Source organism: Symphalangus syndactylus, chromosome 3 (genome assembly GCF_028878055.3).
Source record: "Symphalangus syndactylus isolate Jambi chromosome 3, NHGRI_mSymSyn1-v2.1_pri, whole genome shotgun sequence".
NCBI classification, from domain to species: Eukaryota; Metazoa; Chordata; class Mammalia; order Primates; family Hylobatidae; genus Symphalangus; species Symphalangus syndactylus.
In genome coordinates, this window is record NC_072425.2 from 121,357,335 (window position 1) to 121,383,287 (window position 25,953).

At 36.7% G+C, this 25,953-nt stretch overlaps 2 long non-coding RNA genes across 5 annotated transcripts in view; one reads left to right on the top strand and one right to left on the bottom strand.

Moving 5' to 3' along the window:
- Positions 1–9,152: 9,152 nt before the first annotated feature.
- LOC129478388 (uncharacterized) lies at positions 9,153–24,711 on the bottom strand. Its single transcript, XR_008656418.2, has 5 exons — positions 24,408–24,711; positions 16,603–16,818; positions 13,554–13,748; positions 12,367–12,463; positions 9,153–9,436 (listed from the first exon to the last, which is right to left on the bottom strand). It is a non-coding gene; the product is annotated as an uncharacterized lncRNA (long non-coding RNA).
- A 221-nt stretch (positions 24,712–24,932) lies between these two features.
- Positions 24,933–25,953, top strand: part of LOC129479586 (uncharacterized) — a 315,981-nt gene continuing 314,960 nt past the window's right edge. For all 4 annotated transcript variants that reach the window (XR_008656730.2, XR_010119716.1, XR_008656732.2 and 1 more), the window contains exon 1: positions 24,933–25,465. This is a non-coding gene — a long non-coding RNA (uncharacterized lncRNA). The remainder of the gene's footprint in view (positions 25,466–25,953) is intronic.

Consider the following 25,953-nt stretch of genomic DNA (forward strand, 5'->3'; position numbering starts at 1 on the left):
AAGGGCTTTCACAAGTTCTTTAGTAAGGAGGAATAGGGTGGTATTAGAATATTAATATATACTATTCTTAATTATGTCATGTAATGCCTTTTATGGATAAATTACATCTATAGAAAAGTGCAACAGGATTAAAGCTAGAATTTTCCCTTTTGATAAAAGAACAAAAAATGAACATGTTATTTGTAAACTGATGTTTAGTAACTGGTTATTAACTACTAGGTTACATTACAAGCCTTTATCTTGAGTAGTATTATGAAAATCTCTTAACTATCTTTCTAACCTATATTCACAATGGTTTTCAAGATACTTTAAGTTATACTTTTTCTTCTTTTTTCAGAGCTGTGTCTTATTTTGGGGCTACTTTTTTATTGAGTGTAATTCAAAAAGGGCTGCATTTTTTTGATAAGGCTTATAACTATGGCTGGATGTTTTGCTCTAGTCTTCTATGAAGTTCCATTTTATTTTTGAGCCACTCCTAAAGTCATGTGGTCATTAACTTTAGAGGCTGGTTTTCCTGTGAGTGTTGATACAAATTAAAACCCAAGTAGACTTCATTGCATGTCACCCTATGAATGTTTGCAATGGAAAAAAATACCTTGTCTGTAGTATACTCTCATTCTTGCATTGAAAAGCTGAGGAAGAAACTTATTATTTACTTATTTATTTATTTATTGATGTAAGTCAGAAAAACTTATAGCTAATGTGCCCAGTTTTCTGGTTGCCCTCAGCAGGTGAAGTTAATAAATAGTGTTAATTAAGATTGAAGAGATTATCTGAATCCTGGTTTTTGTAGATTTACAATCTACATACAATATTAACTAAATGAAATAGCTTTTACAGGTTAACATGTTTACATAGCCTCCCTCCCAGCCCCTTCCATATCCATTAGTTATTGAACTTTTTAAACTGGCATTGAAAAATATTACAACAATTTTTTTTTTTTTTTGAGATGGAGTCTCACTCTGTTGCCCAGGCTGGAATGCAGTGGTAAGATCTTCACTCACTGCAATCTCCGCCTCCCGGGTTCACGCCATTCTACAACAATGTTTTGTTGCCCCAATTTTATAAACTTATGCAGTGCAATAAATGTTATTTGTCTGAGGCAAACCAAAGGTAAATTTCTCAAAGTTCTTGCTGCTTTCTTTAGCAGCATTTGATGGAGGATCTTTTATGGATTTGTAATAGATTAAAAACAAACAAAAAGAAAAACAGATTGCAATCCTTTTTTTCAAATCAAGTTTTTGGTCCAAATTGTGTAGGATAAGTTAAACTTGCATTCTATTAGCCAATATGAGTATATTTTTGTAAGCATAGTCACACTGAAATAAAGTTTTAAAAAGCAAAACAAACAAAAAAACATGCATACTGCATTTTCTCCAAACGTGGAATTTGGAATAAAACTTGTATTTATTAATTTCAAAATTTAAGAATTGATTAAGATATTCTTTTGGGTGAATCCCATTGACAATGTTAATTTTAAAATGGTAAGAGAATGAGCAGCTTAACTTTTCACAGAAGCACATTGTTTCTGTATTACTAGAACTGGTCACATTTTCCAGCAGCAGGAAATTCAGCACCATCTTTTTGAGGGTCTTTTTTTCTTCAGGATCTTTTTTTTTTTTTTTTTTTGTGAAACAGTCTTGCTCTGTCGCCCAGGCTGGAGTGCAGTGGCGCGATCTCGGCTCACTGCAAGCTCTGCCTCCCGGGTTCACGCCATTCTCCTGCCTCAGCCTCCCGAGTAGCTGGGACTACAGGCACCCACCACCACGCCTGGCTAATTTTTTTGTATTTTTAGTAGAGACGGGGTTTCACCGTGTTAGCCAGGATGGTCATGATCTCCTGACCTCGTGATCTGCCCACCTCGGCCTCCCAAAGTGGTAGGATTACAGGCGTGAGCCACCGCGCCTGGCCCAGGGACTCAGAATCTTATTCAGACTATGTTGAACCAGGGTCTATCTACGTTCATATTACTGGCTCTTTCCTTGAGCAGAGGAGAGCTGTTGAAGCCTAGCGCCCCCTAGGCTGACAGATGACGCATACCCATTGTTGTGTGGCTTTGCCGCTGGTCAAGCTTCCCTCCCAGGGACCAGTTGTTTCAGGGTAGATGAGCCCATCCTCTCACTTTAAGTGTGGCCAAATGTGTTCCATGCTTGATTTCCTAAGATTATAGTAATTCACATTCACTTATTTTAGTGTTGAATGCCACCTCTGGTCCCAAGAAAGCCATGTGAGCCCTGGCTCTATTATCTGTTACCTCTAAAATCCAGATATACTGTCTTCTGCTCCTTCTTAGGAATACACACAAGAAATCATATAGGTCTTTCTTTTATACCCTGAAAATGCAGAGCCCTCGTACTGGAACTATTCACTTGTTGGCTTGAAATACTTCAAGGATAAGTATTGTTGGGTTGACGTGGGGTGGGTGTGTTATATATCTTTGTTTCTAATAGAAGCTATCCTTGAAAAAATTAATGAGGGATGGCCTACCTTTTTTTTTTTTTTTTTTTGAGACGACATCTTGCTCTGTCATCCAGGCTGAAATGCAGTGGTGTCATCATTTCAGCTCCCCAACTGGCTGAGACTACTGTCATGTGCCATCATGCCTAGCTAATTTTTTAAAATATATATTTTTTAGAGATAGGGTCTCATTGTGTTGCCCAGGCTGCTCTCAAACTATTGGAATCAAGTAAGCCTTCCTCCTCGGCCTCTCAAAGTGCTGGGATTATAGGTATGAGCCACTGCACCTGGCCTAATTTTCTACTTTTGACTAAATTGTGGTGTGGTTGTAAACTTCCAAGTACTAAAGAAAATGAAAGAAAAAGGAAACACTTTTTAAAGGAAAACAAATTTTAAAGAAAAAAGGGGTACCTGCTATGGAATGGTTCCAGTCACAATGTTCCATAGAAGTTACACTATAGGGGTGAATATATTCTCAGAAGATGTAGCTGAAAATTAGACCAGGGTTGGGATGGTGATTAAGATGACAAGGGAGGGTAAATATAGGTGGCTGCTCTTTATTCATTTATGAAAAAAAGATTCTTATAAACTATGTGTAAAAATTCTGTGTTCTGTTAACCCGTTAAAATATTTGTTTCAGCTGTGAAATTCCAGGCAGTACAAGACTTATACACATCACATACAGAAATAAAAGATGATGGGCCGGGTGCGGTGGCTCACGCCTGTAATCCCAGCACTTTGGGAAGCTGAGGAGGGCGGATCACATGAGGTCAGGAGTGCAAGTGTTAGATAAAGAGTAGTGACCACCCAAGGGTTGAGAAAGAGCAACCTGAAAAGTAAGTGGGACAATCCCTGGAGCTCACACAAGGACAGGAGTAGTTTGCGTTCCCATCACAAAGTGAAAACAAACAAACAAAAAATTTAACATACAGGGCATTGAGTAGTGTAATTAAAAGGCCTCAGTAATGCAGCAAAATTAGCCTTGGGATAAAGGCTGTTGTGGTTTAGCCTAACAAGTTTTGAAAGAAATTCTTGAAAAATCAAAGGGTTTCCACATAACTTAATTGTATTCCATAACAAAACTACTCAAGAATATTTAAAGAAATACAGAAATTGTTCAGGATCCAATAAGGTAAAATTAATAATATCTGGCATCCAATTAAAAAATACTAAGCATGCAAAAAGAGAGAAAAATATGTAAATAATTAGGAAATCAAGAAATGACACCGATAAAATAATTAGTTGACAGGCATATTAAAACAATTATAAATATATTCCAGGTATTCAAGAAGTTAGAAGAAAACATGAATGTGTTAAAGAGAGTCCTGGATGATTTTTAAAACAGTCAACAGATTAGTGAGTGTGAAGGCATAACAACTGATATGATTCAAATTGAAACAGAAAATCAGAAAAACTTAAATAAAAAAGGACAATGCCTCATTGAGCTGCAGGACAACCTCAAGCAGCCTAATGTATACCACTGAAGTCTGTGAAGAATAAGCCCAGAAAAAAATAGATGAAGAAATAATAGCTAAAAAATTTAAAAATTTGATTCACAGTTTAATTTCACAGTAGTGCAAAGAAGCCTAAGCACAAGAAAAATGAAGGACATCATTAACAAATTACTCTACACCAGTGACTAAGAGAAAATCCTAAAAGCAGTTAGAAGCAAAAAGGCATTGCATAGTGTATAGATACATACAAATAAGAATGACAATAGACACTCATACCAGAAGTGTGGAGGTGGTATCAGGGAAAAAAGTTTTTGAAACATGTGTTCCAGATGCTGGCCTATGGAAAATTCTCCCAATCCTCAAATGAGTAAAATATAAGTGGAGTATGAACAATACGAACTAGAACACATGCTGAAAGAGGGAGGGAAATAAAACCCTCTCAACCTAGAACTTTTTATCCAGTAAACATATCTTTTAAAAATAAAGGTAAAATAAAGACATTTTCAGAGATCCAAAGGCAATAGCAGCAGCAAATTTGCACTAAGAGAAATGTTAAGGGAAATTCTTTAGGAAGAAAGAAAATATATCAGATGGAAATTTGCATCTACATACGAAAAATGAAGACCAGTAGAAATGGTGAATCTGTTTGTTAATAGGTTTTCTGTTGTAGGAAGACCTTCCACCCTGATGCTACATCCATTTTCATCACAAGAAAGTGAAGGGTCAGGTGCTGTATCAGGACATGAATAAGTTCCATGACACTCGGTACCAGAAGTTTATAGGCAGTGGAAGACAAACTAGTATTAAACATTTGTGTGCTGGACGCTGCCTAAGGAAATTTTTGCCACTCATCAGATGTGTAAAATATAAATGAAGAGTTTAATTTTCATTGACAACTACTAATACTAAAAATTTTCTACTTTGAGTCATGTACTTGACATAGCAGTGTTAAAATTATAAATTTAACATGCTTTTTAATGGGCAGTTTTTAAAACACAATTCAGAATTATGTTTGTAGGGTACAAACTTGTAGCAATTTTCTAAATATCTGGTGTACCTTCATGTGAATCTGCTAATTTTATTTTTTCAATCACACTGAATTGCATCTTAGTATATTTGACACATTGACACTTTTTTTCTGATGAAATCTGGTACTTCTAGTCAATGGGAGCATGCAAATAACCATCAATAAACTTAAATTATCTGAAGAAACAAGAGTTCTAGTAAGAAAACTACACATACTCATCAATAAATCAATGTATGTAGTATAAGAGTAAATTGATTATGTATTATATAATTCAATACAACATCGAAGGAACTTAAAAGGCTTTTGAATTACTCTCATGTAAGCCTTCATTTCATATTAACTTTCTAAATTATCAATAATTAAGAACAAACTAGAGAAAACCCTGAATTATCTTTCTACTTTCCCTGTAGAAAATGTTAATATCATTGCTACACGAAGAGAAGATCAAGAGAATTCAGCCAGAAGACTGCAGAAACAAAGGTATATTATAGAGAGTAATCAGGCAATTAATACAAATACTATGTTATTTCCTAATATGTATGATGTTATATTTGTTGGCTTTTAAAAATCAGTAATTTATTTTCTTTTTTAAATGTACATTTATGTTTATACTTCATTTTTTATTTGTGATTTTATTTATTTTTTCTAAAACTCCACTGCAATTGGAAAATCTTTCAGCCCCACAAAACCTGAATCTCTATATTATGGTGCAGGGTTGGAAGACATTAAGCTTTGGTACTGTGTATCCCTAGATGTTTTTAAATGCAGACTTTATTTCATATTTTGCTCTCAATGGGGGTTTTATTTTTTCTGTTCTTTAAGTAATTAAATTGGGGCTATTATCATGTAATCTATATCCAAAAGAAAGGTAGAGAAGGAAATAATTATCTGGTACAGAAAGAAAAAATGAATCAATTAGAGATGCTGAGTCTTATTTGACTGAATGGTAATTATTGAATGATCTGATTTAATGTCTACATACTCAGGAACAAAAGCAGAAATCTGTAACCCAATGTCTATTTTTATTTCCCCGCCAGTCATGAATCATGCTGTCCTTGGATAACCCGGTGTCACCCAGAATCTCTGTATCCCTTGGCAATGTAGGCTTTCTCCAACCACCTCTCCCTCCTTGGTGGCTTCTCTGCCTGGACAGACTTGTCTTTGTATCAGTAGTGTCACTTTACCTCCCACTACTCAGGAACAGACCAGCCAGTCCCATGACAAATTTGCACAAAATGTCATTTATCTTGTAAATTTAATGAATCACCTTGGGAAAAGGTGGGGCACAGACAGCTTAATGTTAAAAAACCCATTTTTTTTGGTCAGAGTGCTGAAAAAAATAGAACTTCTTTAGTAGGTTCTGAGTAGAAACATAGCTCAATGAAGAAATAAAAGCACCTACTGTTCAAAAGTCCTGCTGTTGAAGTCTTACTTTTCTTCATTACACCAGGTGTAGTGGGAAGAAATCTGCTTCTGTTTCAGTCAGGGATATTGTTCTGGAATCACAGCTTTTCAGACAGGCTTCTTGTGGATTACCATGAGGCTAGCCCTAAATGCTTATAAGGGACTCCCTTTCTTATTTCTCACCTTGTATCCATCTTCATTGTGATTTCCTCCTAGGTAATAATTTGGCTCAAGGTCCTGATTAGTTTCAAGTGGGTAAAATGACGTATTATGAGATATGAATCGAAGGGAAACAGAAGCAGGGCCTGTTTGGTTGGCTTCGCAGTTCAGAGCAATGGAAGACTTTCTGTGGCATCCAGGAGATTAGCAGTGACTTGGGGAGGTAATTGGGAGGGAGAAAATAAAATTTTTGCTGGGCTGAGGTAGTAACTTCCAAAAAGAAAACACTGTGCAATTTGATGGTGATACTTTTCTACCTTCCACAAACACAATAAGCACTCTAAAATGTTGACCTTTATCTTTTTCTGTGTAAAAATATTGTGTGTGAAAATGTTTGTGGTTATGATGTAACATAGAAAGAAGGTACAATAGGACTTGTCCAGGGCTTGCCTTTCTCATCGAGTTTGGGACAAGTCTAAACTCCTGAAATGTACTATGTCCGAACCAAACTAACATATTAGTGGGTAAGTGCCATTTCTCATCCTAATACTTTCTGATAAGCCACTTCCAAGGACCCAAAGAGAGCATATTTCAGGAGTTGAGTGGGCTGAAGCTATTGCACAGGGCATGTTATGTGATATATAAGTTGTGCATGCATTCCTTGTTAAAATAAAAAAGCACAGGCTGGGTGCGGTGGCTCACACCTGTAATCCCAGCACTTTGGGAGGCTGAGGCAGGTGGATCACAAGGTCAGGAGATCGAGACCATCCTGGCTACCATGGTGAAACCCCATCTCCACTAATAATACAAAAAAAAATTAGCCGGGCATCATGGTGGGCGTGTGTAGTCCTAGCTACTCAGGAGGCTGAGGCAGGAGAATGGTGTGAACCCAGGAGGCGGAGGTTGCAGTGAGCTGAGATCGTGCTACTGCACTCCAGCCTTGGTGACTGAGCAAGACTGTGTCTCAAAAAAAAAAAAAATAAATAAATAAATAAATAAAAGTACATATACAGAGTAGACTAGTAATAATAATGGTCTTTTTTGTTTCTGTTTTGATTATATCAGCTATAACAGTTTCGGGTTATTGCTCACTCTTGAAATGTGTTGTTTCAAAGGAACACATTATTTTGGACATGCAAATCAGATGAAACATTAAAGGTGAGAGGTGAAGCTGGCTGGGCTTCTGGGTCGGGTGGGGACTTGGAGAACTTTTTTGTCTGGATAAAGGATTGTAAACATACCAATCAGTGCTGTGTCTAGCTAAAGGTTTGTAAACGTACCAATTAGCACTCTGTAAAAACGCACCAATCAGCGCTCTGTGTCTAGCTAAAGGTTTGTAAATACACCAATCAGCACTCTGTAAAAATGGACCAATCAGCACTCTGTAAAATAGACCAATCAGCGATCTGCAAAACAGACTGATCAGCAGGACGTGGGTGTGGCCAAATAAGGGAATAAAAGCTGGCCACCTGAGCCAGCAGCGGAAACTCACTTGGGTACCCTTCCACGGTGTGTAAGCTTTGTTCTTTCGCTGTTCATAATAAATCTTGCTGCTGCTTTTGTTTGGATCTGCACTACCTTTATGAGCTGTAACACTCACCGCCAGGGTCTGTAGCTTCATTCAGGAAGTTGGTGAGACCACGAACCCACCCAGGAGGAACAAACAAATCCAGACACGCCACCTTTAAGAGCTGTAACACTCACTGTGAAGGTCTGCGGCCTCACTCCTGAAGTGAGGGAGGCCACGAACCCACCTGGAGAGACAAACAACTCCGGACGCGCCACCCTTGAGAGCTGTAACACTCACTGCGAAGGTCTGCCACTTCCCACCTGAAGTTAAGCGAGACCATGAACCCACCGGAAGGAAGAAACTTGGGGCACATCTGAACATCTGAAGGAACAAACTCCGGACGCACCATCTTTAAGAACTGTAACACTCACCGCGAGGGTCCGTGGCTTCATTCTTGAAGTCAGCGAGGACAAGAACTCACTGGAAGGAACCAATTCCAGACACAAAGGGACTATGATTGTATTTTGTGTTTTGTTTATCTGGAGCCAGCAATTTATGTAGGTGGAATCATACAGCTGAATAGATTAATTTGCTTATCATTTATGTAAGTAAGATAGTTTTTCCAAACAACTTCTGATGTTCATTATTAACTGAGTGTCATTTAAGGAATAAAGCAGCCCTTGGTCAGGTGAAAAAAGAACCAGGAGAGAAGACGATTCTCATGTGATTTATGTGAATTTCTAGTTCTTATATTAGTAAATCAATTTATTTAGTGTGGTTTTAAATTAACATTGGATGACATTTACTACATACTCACCTCTTGACCCCTCCCATCCCAGCCTACATTGATTGAATAGTACAGGGGTGTTTGACTTGGGGACCAACTGTTACTCACCAATCTGTGGACGTGGATATCGATATCATAGATGTGATTTTTAAGGAAGAGAAGCAGTCTTGTTTACCAAAAATTTTCTTCGTCATCTGCTTGCCTTGGTGCCAGAAATTACTGAAATGATACAGGAGGTTTGAACATATATTTATTTCAAAGGAAGATATCCACTATTAACATAGCAGTTTATTAGAATAGCCAGAAGAAACTAGAATGACTATATACATTGAAAACTCAGTATCTTACCTCTGTGTATTAAGGAGGAGATTGGGACAGATTCTCTGCTTTTAAAAAGGTCATGATTTAGTCTCTAGATCCAGCCTTACGTACACTTGGACTCTTTCTCCTGATTAAATTCCTATCAGTACTGTCTGTCTTTGGCTTTGATTGCCCTAATCCATCTGACTTTGGCTCCTGCCTTGGCTAGGTTTTGCCAAATAAATCTAATTTCCTCTGTCCTGAAAGCCAATTCTCCAAGAGCATTTTAAGTTTTTCTCCAGCCTTGGTTTTGATGACTTGTCTTTCTTTTCTGCAATCTCAGGGAGAAAAAAAGAAAATAAAAACTATAGCAAGGACCATTTTATTTCACACTTTCTGGAGTTTTACAAGATTGCTAAGGCCATGAGAAATGGAAGGAGAAATAGTGATTCAGAAGAAGTCAGGGAAAATGCATGGTTTGAGGAGCAATATTGGCACGTAGAGAAAGAGCATTAATCCTATCTATCTCCCAACCAGGTTGAGAATAACTGCACAGTGTGGCTGGCGACCTATACAGGCATATGTAATGTCTTGGGAGCAACAAGTTGGGAGGTTGATAGGAACCCAGGACACATTTTGTTAATTTTGATTGTTACCAGGTACAAACCCACTGCTAAGTGGATATGAACCTGCACAGTAACAACTCTCCCATGTGTTAAGCTGATAGCAAATGGACATGCTGCTCATGTCTAGGAGATTACCAGAGGGTTCACCAAAGATTTCCAACCAGTAGATTAAACCTGCAGGTAGATCATGCAGCTTCACCTGGACTACTTGTAAGTCAGTCACCAGCACAGGTGACCAATTCAACTTTACTGAGATGCTCTAACCTTTCTCAAGTCACTCCTCCCTCACTGGTGGTCTCTGGGCTTTGGGAGGCTTTGCCATATACCCAGAGTCTTTATAATTTTGAAGCCAGTATGAGAGTCTTCTTGTTCTCTCCTTGTCTCAGCTCAAGTCTTTTCTCTTTTGTGAGGGCCTTGACCTTGTTTTAGGTACAATTAGGAGCTTTCTCCTGTTTGTTCCCAAGACGTTATATATGCCTCCAGCCACATTGTGCAGTTAGTCTTTATTTACATATGGGACCCCACTCCCACCACACTACAGAATGCTTTATTCATCTCTGTACCCCCAAATCCTGCCTAGCCCAATAGCCTGGTGAAATGCAAGTGCTCAATAATATGTACTGATTAAATTATTTACAACAGTGATCTAGATTTGTATATTTTCCCAAAGCTTTCAGGGTAAATATGTAACTTACTTAGTTGTACTGCTTTTCTTTAAAAATGTTTTATATTAAAATGTGGAGGTGACTAAAATTGGTTTCAAAACACATTTTAATTCCTGTCTCATGTTTGGAATTTGATACTACAGTGCTGCTTCTTTGTTGGTGTTCATTTTCATAGTAGAGAAAGCTTACCTCAGAAACTAAAGAGAAGCTCATGGAATAACACCTTATCTTTTGGAATTATTCATTAGAATATTCTGAAAAAAGTTTTACATCTACACTATAACTTTTTCAACTACAATCATAATCATTGTTAGTTGTATGAACAAATGATGGGAAGAGAAAGCAACTTTTTAATTCATTTCTGCAGTTAACTTTATGATTTTCATGTGGCAAGGTATTTTATTTTGACTTAGTTTAGAATGAGAACTGATACCTATTCTTTAGCTTCCTGAATACATTCACCTTTTGGTTATAATTCTGATTTCTCTGGGCTTTATCACACTTAAAAATGGAGTTTGCAATGAATGCCTTAAATATAGTATACTACTAGAGATTAACTAAACAAAATAAGGATCCTGAACAGCTGCCTGAACTTGCACGCTTTACAAGGGCAAATTCTTCTAAGTTATTGTATTGATTTAATTTGCATTCAAATTGCTCAGGATTTTGCTGGTGTATTTTCACTGGAATGATTTGCTATCAAGTGAGGAATGAATAAGTGACATGTACAGACTCAAATATAGAGTTGAATTTTAAAATTTCTACAGGTTTTAATAGAGCTATATTAATAACAAAATAAAAAATTACAGGAGCAAGTGAGAGTTCAGCATTGCCTCTTAAATAAATCTTAGAAAATGTCATGGCTTGGGATTTGTTTTATGACGTTAATTTTATTTAGCATAAGGACTCGTGTTATACTTAAGCAGATTTGATTCTTCATTTCAGTTATAAATTTTTAATTGGAAAATAATTGTTACGAAGTTATCATTTAAATCAGAACTAGTTGGTTTTGATCATATTTATTGATTAAATTATTTGTAACAGTGGTCTGGCCTTGTATAATATTTTCCCAAAGCTTTTGTGGTAGACATTTAGCTTATTTAGTAATACTACTATTCTTTAAAGTGTTTTATATTTGCCACAGATTGCAAAAACTGTCATTAAATGGTCATTTTATAACCTGTAGTATATATATAATTTGTGATATGTTTATTATTCTAACCATCTGAATACTTAATATATAAGTAGGAAAAACCTTTCATTATCTTTTTTGGCAGTCTTGTCAAAGTTAAACCTACCCTGGGGTATACAGAAAACTTTAAGGCAAGTAATATTTGCTGTGTCCTCTGGCACAACATTATGCCAAATCCTATCCCTGTAGCAATTGCTTCTGGCTTTTCTGGGATAAGAGATTACAAGTTCCCTCCAGCAAATACATTTGCATATGGATTCATTAGATTGTATTCACTCTAAGGTAAACTCTGTCTGGAGCTGGGTTTGTGTTCACAAGTGAAGTGGACAATGGGCTTATCCTCTCAGAAACTATGTCATTTCACTACTGTTCAGGCAATATACTGGAGAAAAATGTCTCTATTTTATGATGTGGCAGATGGCAATGGGCACAGTGGTAACAATTTAACAGGTGTTCAAATATTTTATAAATGAATAAAGGGAGAAAACAAGAATAAATGAAGAAGTAGAGAGGCACAGTGGAAATGTACTGGGTCCCTGACCCTGTGTGGAAAAATGCAAATTAACCTTTTCTCTCTTCTCCAAACATGTTAAGATTAAAGGGGGAGAAATGAAGATTTTAAATGGTTAACAGTTAAAAAGAAGCAATACGATCACAAAAGTAAGTGTTGCTTATTTGGACCCATAGTGTGCCTGAAATTACACACTTAATTCTCAGAGACCTCTGTGGTAGCCACCAGTATTGCAATTTTGCTGTATTTTTTACCACTTAAGTGATTTTCTTACCTGGTTCCCGTTGTATTCTTGTTAGGACTGGAGTCACATCCACGCTTGTCAGACAGGCACACTCCTAGAGCACTGCTTTTCTACTTCAATGCAGCACCTGGACCAATATAATCTGACTTGTTAATTATAACTAATATGCTCCTAAGAGAATGCTACTTTTGAATTGATCCATTATCTGGTCCTTCTGACCACTTCAGAATTGGAGGGAAATATTAAAATCTTCTCTGAAAGGGGAGAACAGAATAAGCAGTTACTTGGATGAACCCTGAGACAAAATGGAAGTTTCAAGAAATGACTGTGTTCAAAGAATGTATGAGGGCAGTGTGGTCTCAAGGTTCACAAAATTATAAGCACAGCATAAGTAAGCATGACATTTTGAATCACAGATATAAGTTGAACTCAGTCTTTGTCTTTCTAGGATTAAAAAAACTTGAGAGACACAAAGGTTTATTATATATTTTATGAATTCCTTAAAATTCTCAGAACCGTCACATAAGTTATCATTCTGAAATAGTTCCCAAATCATTGGACAACAATGAGAATTTGAAAAGAAAATATGTTTTCAGTATTTTGTGTGTAAATGTGCAGAATTTATCAGTGGTCACATTGAATCATTTTATGTACAGATAGAATAAGTATTTCTTAATACATGGAAAGGTCATTGATTCTAGCAACAAGTGCAAAGCTTTGGTCAATTTATATGTAAGTTACACAAATTTAAATACTAGAACAGAATACCATTAAATGGACAAAAATTAATTATCTTCAGAAAAGAAGTCCTACTCAACCTTTTGCAAATAATTAACATTTCTTTTCAACTAAAACACACACTTTTTTATTTATTATACGGCATTTGGCTATTACATCTAATTTTCATTACAAGTCTATACTATTGGAAAAACTTTCTTTGAAAATGAAGAAATTGAAGGTCAGTAACTAGGTAATGTGCCTGAGACTGCAGAACTAGTAAATGTCAGAGCATCTTTTCAAATTTATATCTTCCTCACTCTAAAGCCCATACTCTTCCAACTGAATGACATTAAACTAATTTTTATTTTTTTAAAGTTTTTATTTATTAAAAAATTATTTTTGAGATGGGGCCTCACTCTGTTGTCCAGGCTGAAGTGTAATGGCACAATCATGGCTCACTGCAGCCTCGATCTCCCAGGCTCAGGCGATCCTCTTACCTCAGTCTTCTGAGTAGCTGGGAGCACAGGTGTGTGTCACCATGCCTGGTAATTTCTTTGTTACTTGTAAAGACAAATTCTGGCTATGCTGCCCAGACTGGTCTTGAACTCCTGGACTCAAGCAATCCTCCTGCCTTGGCCTCTCAAAGTGCTGGGATTACAGGCATGAGCCAGTGCTAAGTTTTAGATGTAGGTCTATAAAACATAATAAATTTAGTAATTATTTTGAAGATAAAATCTCTAAAATTACGTTACGTTTGTGTTCATGTGTTTATTGGTGTGCCCTCTGCTATCAAGTCTATATTTAAAAGAGAAGTAGATTTATAAGGCAAAAGAAACATTTTAGATCTTTGTAATTTATATATCATGGCGGAGAAATAGAGAACTTGATTTAATTGATACAAATATCTTCCCTTTCTATTAACTATTTATAAAACACGAATGATTATTACAAATACTGAATAAAATTTGTTGAATTAAAAGAAGCCTTGGGAAGAAATGAGAAGTAGGTGAGAGACCAAGTGGAAGAGAATCTAGAAAGCTGTGAATCATAAGAGGATATGGGAGCATGTGGTGGAGGGCAAGGTGGGAGATAGTGGCATTGAGAGTATTGGATGCATTAAGTACTCATGTGGGTTAGAAATTTTCTGGGAAACAGGAAGCTTTGTTTAGAAGGTGTGGCTACCAATTATTGGACTATGTTCCTATACTTTTTATTTTAAAAATATTTCTCTAAAATAACATAAAAATAACATGTATGGCTTTTTAGGAACAATAAATATTCCAGAGAGGTTATTTGCTTTTTGCTCGCATCTCAAGAATAAAACTACTCAAGTGATTGGAGAAGTGGAGCTGGTGGGAGTGGAAAGAGAAGCTGGTGCTTCAGGAGGAACTCCAAAGGTTAGCTGGGAACCTTCCTCAGCCAGGAAAAGTGAGCTCTTACTGTAAATTTTCTCTCATATCTCCCTAGTACAGAACACCATGCATTCCTTCCCACCTAAACTAATTGTTCTACAAGCTAAATTGATTTTCTTAAGAGAACCTCTGATTCATGGAAGTCCTCTGCTCAAGAAACTCCAGTGATTTCTATTACATATTGAACAAAGGTAAAGAGGGAGATTAGATTTATTGAACTTCTAGATACAACATAATCCCACTTAACCTTCAGCAAAACTCTATGAACTAGATAAGATTGTCTCTCTGGAGGAGAAACCTGAGCTTTCATAAAAGCAAGCAATTTACAGAGTTATATCTCCCTGCCAGAGGGAACTTCTGTGTCTGTCTTGCTCACATTGTATGTCCAGCACCTATTGTGTCTGGCAGATTTTCTGGACATATTTGTTGAATGAATGAATTACACAAAACTGAACTTATACCCTTTCCATTAGTCCATACTATGTTTCGTGAGTTTCATATTCCCACTTAGCAATAGTTTACTTATCTCTGTATACAAAATTATATAAGCAAGATTGGAATAATGTTTGTTTCCTGAAGAGCCTCTGAGATCTGGCCCCATCTATTGTTTTTACTCAAACCATAGAGATGCACTTTGTTCACAAATATTTTTACATAGATCAACAGGTTCTAAGCTGTGTTTTCTGCAACATCTAGCATGTCCTATTTTGATATATTTAAATTAAAGTGGAGACTTAAAGCCATATATGAAGCGATCCAAATTCGGAATCACTCTGGATTTTTACAATTTCCACCCTTTTTAATTATTAATAGTTGTTCTGCCTACAACTAATTCAATGTCCATTATAGCCATGATTTACATTTACTGAATCTTGACAAAGTATATAACTTAGCACATAAAAATGATAAAAATGATAACTACCTTTCTTTCTGGATTCATGTCATCATTTTTTCATTACAAGAACACACAGGCTATTTTAAAGAATTGTGCATATAGGAACAAATGCAACTGACATGTGGTAAGCATACATCCCAGGTAGAAAGAACAGAAGTGACTGGGTATACTAGAGTATTGCTTCTCAAATTTTAATGTGCATAGGGATAAAATTCACATTCTGATTTAGTAGGCCTAGATTTGTGGCCTGAACGTCTGCAGTTTTAACAAGCTTTCAGTTGTGGCTGCTGCTGCTGATCCTTGGAGCACAATTTGAAGAGCAAGGTTTCTGTTAATCACCACATCTTTTCACTATGTTACAAACATCAATAGTTGTGTTTTCAGAGAAAAGAGACTTAGCTTGTTAAGTGTAGGCCAGGTTAAGGGAATTTTACTTCTATAATTATAAGCTCGATCCTAGGGTCTGAATGTTTGTGTTTCCCCACTTGCCCAAATTCATAGGTTGAAATCTTAACTTTCCAGGTGATGGTATTAGAAGGTGAGATCTTTGGAAAGTGATTAGATTGTGAGGGTGAAGCCCTCATGATCGGGATTACTGCCTATGCAATCCCACCATATTATAAGAGCTGGCTAGTTTCTTCACCAAATGAGGACAGAGCAAGAAGGAAGGCATTGTCTATGAACCAGAGAGCAGAGCTCACCAGACACTGAACCTGCTGGTGCCTTGATCTTGACCTTCTCAACCTGTAGAATTGTGTGAAACAAATTTCTGTTGTTTATAAACTGCCCAGTTTATGGCCTTTTGCTATAGCAGCAGAATCAGACTATGACACTTGGTAAGCAACTACAGAGCAGAGAATGTGATATGGTTTGTCTGTGTCCCCACCACTAAACCTCATCTTGTAGTTCCCATAATCCCCAAGTGTCATGGGAGGGACCCAGTTGTAGGTTATTGAATCATGGGGGCCATTACACCCATGCTGTTCTCGTGAGACTCAGTTCTCATAGATCTGATGGTTTTATAAGGGGCTCTTCTCTCCTTTGCTTGGCACTTCCCCTTCCTCCCGCCCTGAGAAATATGTGTTTGCTTCCGATTCCACCATAATTGTAAGTTTCCTGAGGCCTCCCTAGCCCTGGAGAACTGTGAGTCAATTAAACCTCTTTCCTTTATAAATTACCCAGTCTGGGATATGTCTTTATTAGCAGCATGAGAACGGACTAATACAGAATGTCTCTCACCTTTGTTACATGCTGAGTGCACAGCAAAGGCACTACAAAATGTGTGGCAAATCTACCAGATGTAGCCATAAACCTCATCAATGTTATCAGTAATATATGACCCAGGAATTAGTGGTAGCTAAGTGTCTATGAAAGTAGCTTCAGTTCAGCACTTGAATGTCCAAGGTTATCAGCAAAGTGACAACACTGTTTCTTTTAAAGAATGCAGTTTAGAACCTAGGACAGAAAATGAAAACATAACGTGAACAAAAGAAATTATGGCATAACTTATTAATTTATTTTTATTACAATACCATGCTACATATTGCCTAACTCTAATTGTATTTTCAGATACATTATAGTGCTTCTAAAGCTTGGGTCATCAAGCTGTGTTGCTCATGGCTTCATTTTATTCTTGGGATTATAATATCTTCCAGTAAATTTTTTTACTAATACAACCAATCATTTGCCTAATGAGTGTTTAGAATTTTCCAGCAAACAGATGTGAGCACTGAAAAATGTGAACGCTGTTTTAGGGAAGGCAATGCATCTTGAAGGACCCATTAATTTATGAGCAGGAAAGAATGTAAAATGAGTAGCAACAGTGATGTCTATACTCATGTGAATAGATTTGAGGGTTCTAATAAAACGCATTTGGTTTTATATATCCCTAATAAAGTATAATAATAATGCCAGTGATTATTGTAATGGTTGTGGAGCAGAATGGTGTAGTAGAAAGTATAATAACTTAAGGAAGTAAAAAATCTAAATTTCAGTTCCAGACTTGTGGCTCTGTAATAGGGATACACCATTTACTGTCTCTTGGCCTCTGTATTCTCATTTGCTCAAAGAAAGGGAATAACTAGAAGGTGTCTTTCACTTGTGATTGTGTGATTCTATGTGACCTATGACAAACTCTATGCCTACTGTTGCGAGAAGCATACTGTCAGTGATATATGTACATGTATTTGTAAAAGCTTTTCACAAAGATATTCCGCTTCTTTTAAAACTTGCTTTATACATTATCCTGCCATTAGCATTTATTGAAAGGAGAGATATAAAATATGTGTTAGACATCATCCTTCCCTTGGTAAACACAGCATATTCTTCGCACTGAGGAAGTTATGTGAAGACACAAACAAAAATGTAAATAAATTTCACATATGAGAAGTGTTTCATAAATAATCCTAATGATAGTGCAGTCAGAATTTAAATGCAGGCTGCTTGGTTTTTTGTTAAGGTGGTTGGGGAATGTTGGTATGAAAGTCTTAAGTTCTGGTCCAAGCCCTAAAAATTGTGAAGGAATTTCATATACAGAGAGGGAAGGCAAGACAATTTAAGTAGAGAAATAGTATACTTTTGAGGTCTATTTAGGAAAAAAATTTGTACATATATTTTCTCAGCCATATTGCCTCTTTCAATTTCCCTACACTTTAGCCCCTTTTGTTTTGCTAAATCTCACTTTCATCTTTAAGGCCCAGATATAAATTATTTTCTTTCTAAAGCCTCTCCTAAGCTCCAGACCACAGCTTCCCAGAGTATCCTTCTTCAAAAACTGCTCTGTTCAATGAAATTGTTATCACATAGGAAAAATAGCCATGGTGTTTTAAGGAATTTTTATGTACACAGTGAAATCATTAAAAAAATAAAATAACAGTCATATTGTAGAAAATAACATTGAATCTTGATATAAAATCTTCAAGAAAAGAGGCGCAGTTGCCCCTAGGATCAGTAGATGACTCAACTAAGGAGGGTTAGTCTCATGACAGGTGATTCAAACTGGAGGTATTTAGGGAGGACAGAAGGGGACCCTTAACCATCTGTAGGTTCAAGGATAAAAGGATGCATTCTTTGGCCATGCCAATCCAGAACAAAGGGAAACCTACCCTAACTGAGGACCAGAGGCATGTGGGGTGTGGGAAAGCAAACAGTCAACATTTGAGAGACCCTAAAGAAGGATAACCATTAAGTGATAGATGGGGTTGAATTAATGCACTAAGATAAATGAAATTGTAGAGAAGAGACTGAGAATATAAGGGATCTTCTGATGATTGACTAGAAGACCCAAGGAAAGGGATTGTAGATGTTCATAAGTACTTTACAGAGTTAGAAAAGGGATGTACAGAGTCACGTGGGTTTGGCAATGTGGAAATTATAGATGACTTGGATTTGTATAATTTTACTTAGGTGTGAGAATAGAAACTTAGTTGGAGGAAAATGAAAAACATTGGGAAATAAGAAACAAAGATAAAATTACTGTGGTGAATACTTTGCTATGGAAAGGCACAGAGAAATGAATCTTTATCTCAGAACAGATATGAAGTATTTTTTTTTTTCACCTGGCAGGGTATATCTGCAGCCTGATAAAAATTATCTTGACAAAGATCATTATCATAGAAAGATAACACATTATGTGGAAGACAGAATCAATGATAAGAGAGAGTTTTTTGAGTGTATGAGAAAAACTGGACTCTTAAAGCTAAAGTACAGGAATTAGCCTTTGATTGAACTGGTGGCACTCTGTTTTAATGGTTTATATACAGTTTTTATTTAATTCCAACAAAAACCTAGTGATGTGGGCACATATATGATCCACATCTTACAGATGAGGAAACTGAGCTATGGAAGGATTAAGCAATTATTAAGCAGTTTACTTATAAAACCACTGAAACTTATACTTTAGAAGAGGACAATGAACTGAAGAAAAAACAAAAATTCCTAAACTGAAGTAGAGACTGTGGAGTAAATGCATCAGGGATACTGTTAACTTCTTTCTGGAAAGAGACAGAAGTTGTGGATTGTTAGAATTTTTTTCTTTCAACCAATTCAAACTTAAATATGCTTTACTTTGCTATTACAGCTAAAAATATTTTTATAATTCTATGGTTTGTTAATTACTTACAAAATCAAATTTGACTTCAAGGGTCAAAATTTGAGATCACAGAAGATTTCAAAAAAAATGTAAAATAGACTCAAATGATTTTAATAAGAAGAGGTAGAAATGACTTGGGCTACATCAGTATCTTTAGAATAAATGTGTATTACTCACATTGAGGGAATCAAGCATTACACTATTTTATAAGTTATGATACATTTTCCAAAATCTAAGTCATTTTGTTTTCTATCCATATCTCTGAAAGTCTTATGGATTCTAATCTAGTGATGTATTAATCTGTAAGGTATCTGAGAACTGGAGTGATGTCTGTCTTTTATATTGTTTTATTATTAGCCTTTACTATAATGCTGCATTTTAGGTAACCAATACGTATTTACTGAATTACAAAATAATGCATATTCCTTTTAATAAGAAATCTGTAGTTTTGTAATGGCTTCAACTTTAGGGTGCTTTCTGGGAATTACCTATGTTTTCATTTTATCTCAAGGAATCATACATACTACTAAATGCATAAAATTCGTCTAAGAGCAACATTAAGTGCTTATTAACGATATTTAAAAACTTGTATTGACATAATTTCCATGGAATAGGAATTCTTTCATTTCAAAACAAAGTTCGAAATTAAAGCCCTGTGACATACATATAAAAAAAAACCATAGTTTTTTTTAAGTAAGAATCATCTATTAATTATATAGATACAAACAGATTGAAAATGAAAGGACTTTTTGTGATTACATTTTGCTTTAATCTAGAGAATTTCTTTTAGCATTTCTTGTCTTGTGACTTTGCTGGATATGAATTTATTTTGTATTAAATTTCTGTAGGTGCTTATATGTCATGTTGATTTTTGAAGTATATTTTTTACTAGTAGAACTCTAATATTCTTTTTACGAAATTTCAACACATCCAAGATGCTATTCCATTGACTTCTTGATTTCATTGCTTTTTGATGAGAAGTCAGCTAAAATTCTTACCATTGCTTTCCTTTATGTAATATTTCTTTGTACTCAACTGCCTTCAGTAGTTTTTCTTTTAACAGTCTAAGTATGATACACGTAGTTTTTCTTTGTTTTTATCCTGTTTGGCATTATCTAAGCTACTTGGATCTTTGGTGTTACCTTAAATGAAATTTGGAAATGTTAGGATGTTATCCATTCAAATATTTATTGTGTCCATCTGGAGCTTCTTCCTTTTCTATGGCAAGTATACATATATTAGACTGATCTTGTCCCAAGGCCTCTGATACTCTCGTCTGCTTTTTTTTTTCTTTTGGTGTTAGTTTGAATAATACCTATTGATCCGTCTTAATGCTTGTGAATTCTTTATTCTCATGTGTTCAGTGTGTGGATAATCACATCATAGCCATTGGTTTCTTTTGATACTGTGTTTTAATGTCTAATAATTCAATTTGTTTCGTTTTTGTTCGTTTGCATAAATGTCTTCTTTTGAGAAGTGTCTGTTCATGTCCTTTGCCCACTTTTTGATGGGGTTGTTTTTTTCTTGTAAATTTGTTTGAGTTCATTGTAGATTCTGGATATTAGCCCTTTGTCAGATGAGTAGGTTGCAAAAATTTTCTCCCATTCTGTAGGTTGCCTCTTCACTCTGATAGTAGTTTCTTTTGCTGTGCAGAAGCTCTTTAATTTAATTAGATCCCATTTCTGCCCTTTCTAAAATGCAAGTAACCTCTCTTCCTATTCAACCTAGAGTCCAGAAAGTAAACAAATTTCCTGTTCCTCTTAAAGGGCAAAAAACCTAAACTTTGTATCTCTGGAGACTAGGGTAGACGAGATTCCTGTTTCTCCCCCATTTGCAGCAAAAATATGCCTTGTTTTAGGACAAGAACCTAGACGGAGTTTCCTACCCCAACTCCAGCAGCAGACGGCTGTGTCAGGAAAGAATTTCTTGTTCCTCCTCCAGTACCAAACAACTTCTTGAAATCAGCATGTGTAGGGTGTTGAGAGGTTACCTGCCTTTTCTCCAGAAGCAGTCTATATTCAGACTTTAAGAAGGTGTTTACATTTCAGCCTTTTTTTCTCAGCTGCTTCTATGGTGGCCACTTACTTCCATGCTATGCCAAAGATGTAACAGTTTATGTATCCTGTTTTCCTAGGAGGTTTACCAACTCATTGATCTCAGTTTTCCTGGTTGCCTTAAGATCTGAACTATCTGATATGCTCTAAAAAATTATGGTTTTGTAGGTTATCTGTCTTGTTTTTTGATTGAATTTTTTTTTGCAGTTTTCTACATCCTAAGTGAAAATAGATTCTGTTTTTATAGTTGAATGCTGTACATTTAAATTATTGCATAGATCAGATGAGAAATATTTTTGGTCTCTGGATGTGAGTTGTTGTTAATTTTATTGACCATGTTACACCATCAGCCCTTTTTGTTCCCTGCATAAAACTTGACTGCATATTCATGCTGCTGTTCAGAGTTTCTACATGACAATTTCCTTTAGACTTTTGGCTGATGGCCACTCATTTCTATTAAAAAAAAAGTTTTAAACTCTTTCCTACAATGGCTTTTGGCACTTGAAAAAAAACACAGGAGTCTGGGGAAACAGTAACCAATTTTTGTACAAAATGTTACTCTAATACCAATGATGGAGCAAGTAATGGCAGCAGCCTCATGTGGCTATCATAGAAATATTTGGCCCCAAACAGAAGCCATCCAGTAAATCTACCCATTTTGACTCCCCTTTTTAATTTCCATATTTCAACTGAGAGACAGTCCATTTCAGGCTGAAAATGGAACTGTAGTAGCTGTTTACTTCAGCTCTCTCCTCCTTTCTCACTTTTAAGGCATCAAACTCTAAATAAAAACAAAAACAAAAACACTATAACATGAGGACTACCATTAATGACTTTCTGATTTTTGCGAAATCACTTAGCTTCTCTATGGCTCAATTTCTTCATTCATGAAATTAGCTAATTTTACCTGCTCTAACAGTCTTAAAAGAGAAATTACAATGAAAAAAAGTTAGCTGTAATAAACAATAAATATGTGTGTTAGTATTTCCTATTCTCATCTTCTTCTTAAAGATTGATCTGGCCCTAACGTATACTGTTCTATAGAGCAGTGTAGTTTATTTAGGTAATTTGACTGAAAAATTGTTATTCTTTCCTCATTCATGATTATTTGAGCATTCCTGCTTTGTCTTTGTATGTATTCAGAAACTTCTAGATTCTTCTTAATTGAGGGTATATAACACATTCATTTGAAAAAGTCTGAATAAGTTATGCCTGCCCTTAATTTACATTTGGTATTTCTATTACTGGCTAAAGGATATGGGGCTTAATAAGTAAAGAGACATTAATAGGAAATTCATTAGTTAAGGTTATCTTAACATCCCTAATTATTTATTAAACCCTGGTTGATTATATTAAAACCTGTTTTGTTCATTGCAGTCATTGGTATCTGACATTGAGAGAGAATAGAGTTGCATTTTTATTTTACATTTCTCAAAGTAGCAACTTAGACACATTCAATGTTTTCACACAATAGCAATTATAATTAGGGTCATTGCATATGCTAGATACCCCCTCTCTGTGCAATCATAAATAGCAATTTTATTAATAAATGGGCTGATTTTTTCTTTTTGTTTTGTGATTTAGGCAATACATTGTTATCACTATCCAGTTCTGTCTGGGATTAGTAATTTTGTTCTTTTATTAATAATCCAATATATTTGTGACTTATTTAGGAAGCAGTAACATACACAAATACCTCACAGGCTTTGAAGTGAGATATTTTAGAATCCACCCACTATTGACTACGCATCTAGAGCAAGTGATCACTAAGCCTTGGATTCTCCAATGGTAAAATGGAGAAGATAACTTTTTAGAGCTGTTGTGAGGGTTGAAGGAGACAATGCATGTAAAGCTCCTGCCCTATTACTTAGTACCATCAAACAGCTCAAGAAATGGCACAAGTGATGATGATGATGATGATGACTGTTGCCTTTTTCTATTTCTATTTTTTATATTTCTTGGATCCTAAGTTTCCAGAAGGTAGAAGCTCTATTTACACACAATACTGTCTAAACTGCTCTTAGCATAATGCCACCCCATCAATCTTCTGTTTTTGCCAGTTTTGTTTTCCCAGATCAGTGCTGTCAGTCCTCGTTTGTAAAGTCTTACAGAGACAGAGCCACATCTATTTATCTTGCTCAATAAATCCACATTACTCTAACAAATATTTCTTGATTATGCTGCTGATTCAGCTGTCTTGTTTCCCCAATCCAGTTGAGAATATTCCAGCATGTCCTATATTTATGAATACTCTTTAATTCAAAATGAAAGAAAGACCACGATTGGTTCAATTAGCTTGGCCTAACACAACCTCTGAGCTTAATTTTTGGATTAACACGGGCACTTTTGCCATTTCATTCTTTCCTTGGCTCCTTCTGCTGTGTATTATTTCAAGATGATGATTCCCTTTGGACTGTTGGCTGAAGGCATTTGTCACTTCCAATTCATTATTTCCTTGATATTTGCTCACTGCAGAGCATCTGTCCCCTATGCAAACAGTTTTGGAAGAGGATGTACATCTCTGAAATAGCAAGGCAAATATGACACCTGATTATAAGTTTAGGAAAATAAAAACAGAGGAGGGTTCTTTCACGGTTTTCAAAATTTTCTATGAATTTATCATATTTAAGCTGCTATTTTAGTTTCTGGCAGGTATACTTTCTATAACAAGGAAGGCTAGTCTGCTCTGCACATGTTTTGTTCAACATTGCCTTCCTGTGTCGTGTGGTCTGACTAAAAATTTTATAAGATAACTGGAAATTTGCATATTTTAAGTACACAATGGATGGGATTTCTTCTTGAGGGACATAAATAAACAAAAACAGCCACTAATATATGTCACAATTTTGTTGACACATGACACATAATTTGTTAATACTTTCTATTAAAAGTTTTCAGACCTTCCAATTGTGTCCGGAATTGGTGGGTTCTTGGTCTTGCTGACTTCAAGAATGAAGCCACAGACCTTCGTGGTGAGTGTTACAGCTCTTAAAGATGACGTCTGGAGTTGTTCGTTCCTTCACATGTTCAGGTGTGTCCGGAGTTTCTTCCTTCTGGTAGTTTCGTGGTCTCGCTGGCTTCAGGAGTGAAGCTGCAGACCTTCGCGGTGAGTGTTACAGCTCACAAAGGCAGCCAGACCCACAGAGCAAGCAGCAGCAAGATTTATTGTGAAGAGTGAAAGAACAAAGCTTCCACAGTGTGGAAGAGGACCATACGGGGCTGCTGCCCTTGGCTCAGGTGGCCTGCTTTCATTCCCTTATCTGGCCCCACCCACATCCTGCTGATTGGTCCATTTTACAGAGAGCTGATTGGTCCATTTTACAGAGTGCTGATTGGTCCATTTTGACAATGCTGATTAGTGCGTTCACAAATCTTTAGCTAGACACGGAGCGCTGATTGGTGCATTTACAATCCTTTAGCTAGACAGAAAAGTTCTCGAAGTCCCCTACCCGATTAGCTACACACAGAGCGTTTACAATTCTTTAGCTAGAGGGAAAAGTGCGTTTACAATCCTTTAGCTAGAGGGAAAAGTTCTCCAAGTCCCCACCCGTCCCAGAAGCCCAGCCAGCTTCACCTCTCACTGGCACCCGGCCACGGACACCCAGGCAACCCAGAGGGAGCTCATCACCTAATCAAACCCAGCAGGCTCCGGCCGGCCACGCCCAGTGCGGGGCCCGCCAAGCTCACGCCCAGTGCGGGGCCCGCCAAGCTCGCGCCCACCCGTAATCCGCGCCAACGCTCTGGCCGCGCGCAGGCCCGGTTCCCGCCGGCGCCTCTCCCTCTGAACCTCCCCGGGAGGAGAAGGAGCCGGCTCCGGCTCCGGCCTCGGCCAGCCCCAGAGAGGGGCGCCCACAGCGCAGCGGCGGGCTGAAGGGCTCCTCAAGCGCGACAAGAGCGGACGCCGGACGCCGTGGCTGAGGAGGCGCCCAGAGCGAGCGAAGATTGCTGTCTTCCTCAAGTAGGTTACCAGTCAATGCTGAAAATACCAATGCTACTAGTTTTCGTATCAATTATTTATGTTAAAGATAAAATCCTGAAGTATTTAACAAATTGTTGCAGTCTGTGACACCCATAACAATTGAGCATAGCCTGTTATAGTGGACTTATAGAGAACAATGGACTTGAAGTCAGGAGTCTGAACACTTGTTTACTGAATATGCAACTCTTAAGTCAGTCAATGAACTTCTTTGGACCTGTAAAACCTGCTTTCTCGGCTGATGGGGTCTCTGGAAAATCTATAAAAAACACAGCTAGAAAAATGTTTAGTGCACACAGCGAGCTAGTTCTCTTGTGACCTACACATGAAAGATGTCATTGTTATTATTTTTCTCTTTGCAATGACAGCTCCATCCTTTACTAGGAATTCTTTGTGCTTTACGTCTAAGGACATGATAGTCAGTAATTCGTTCCTCAAATATTCTGAGTTCCTACTGGTACTAGGCACTG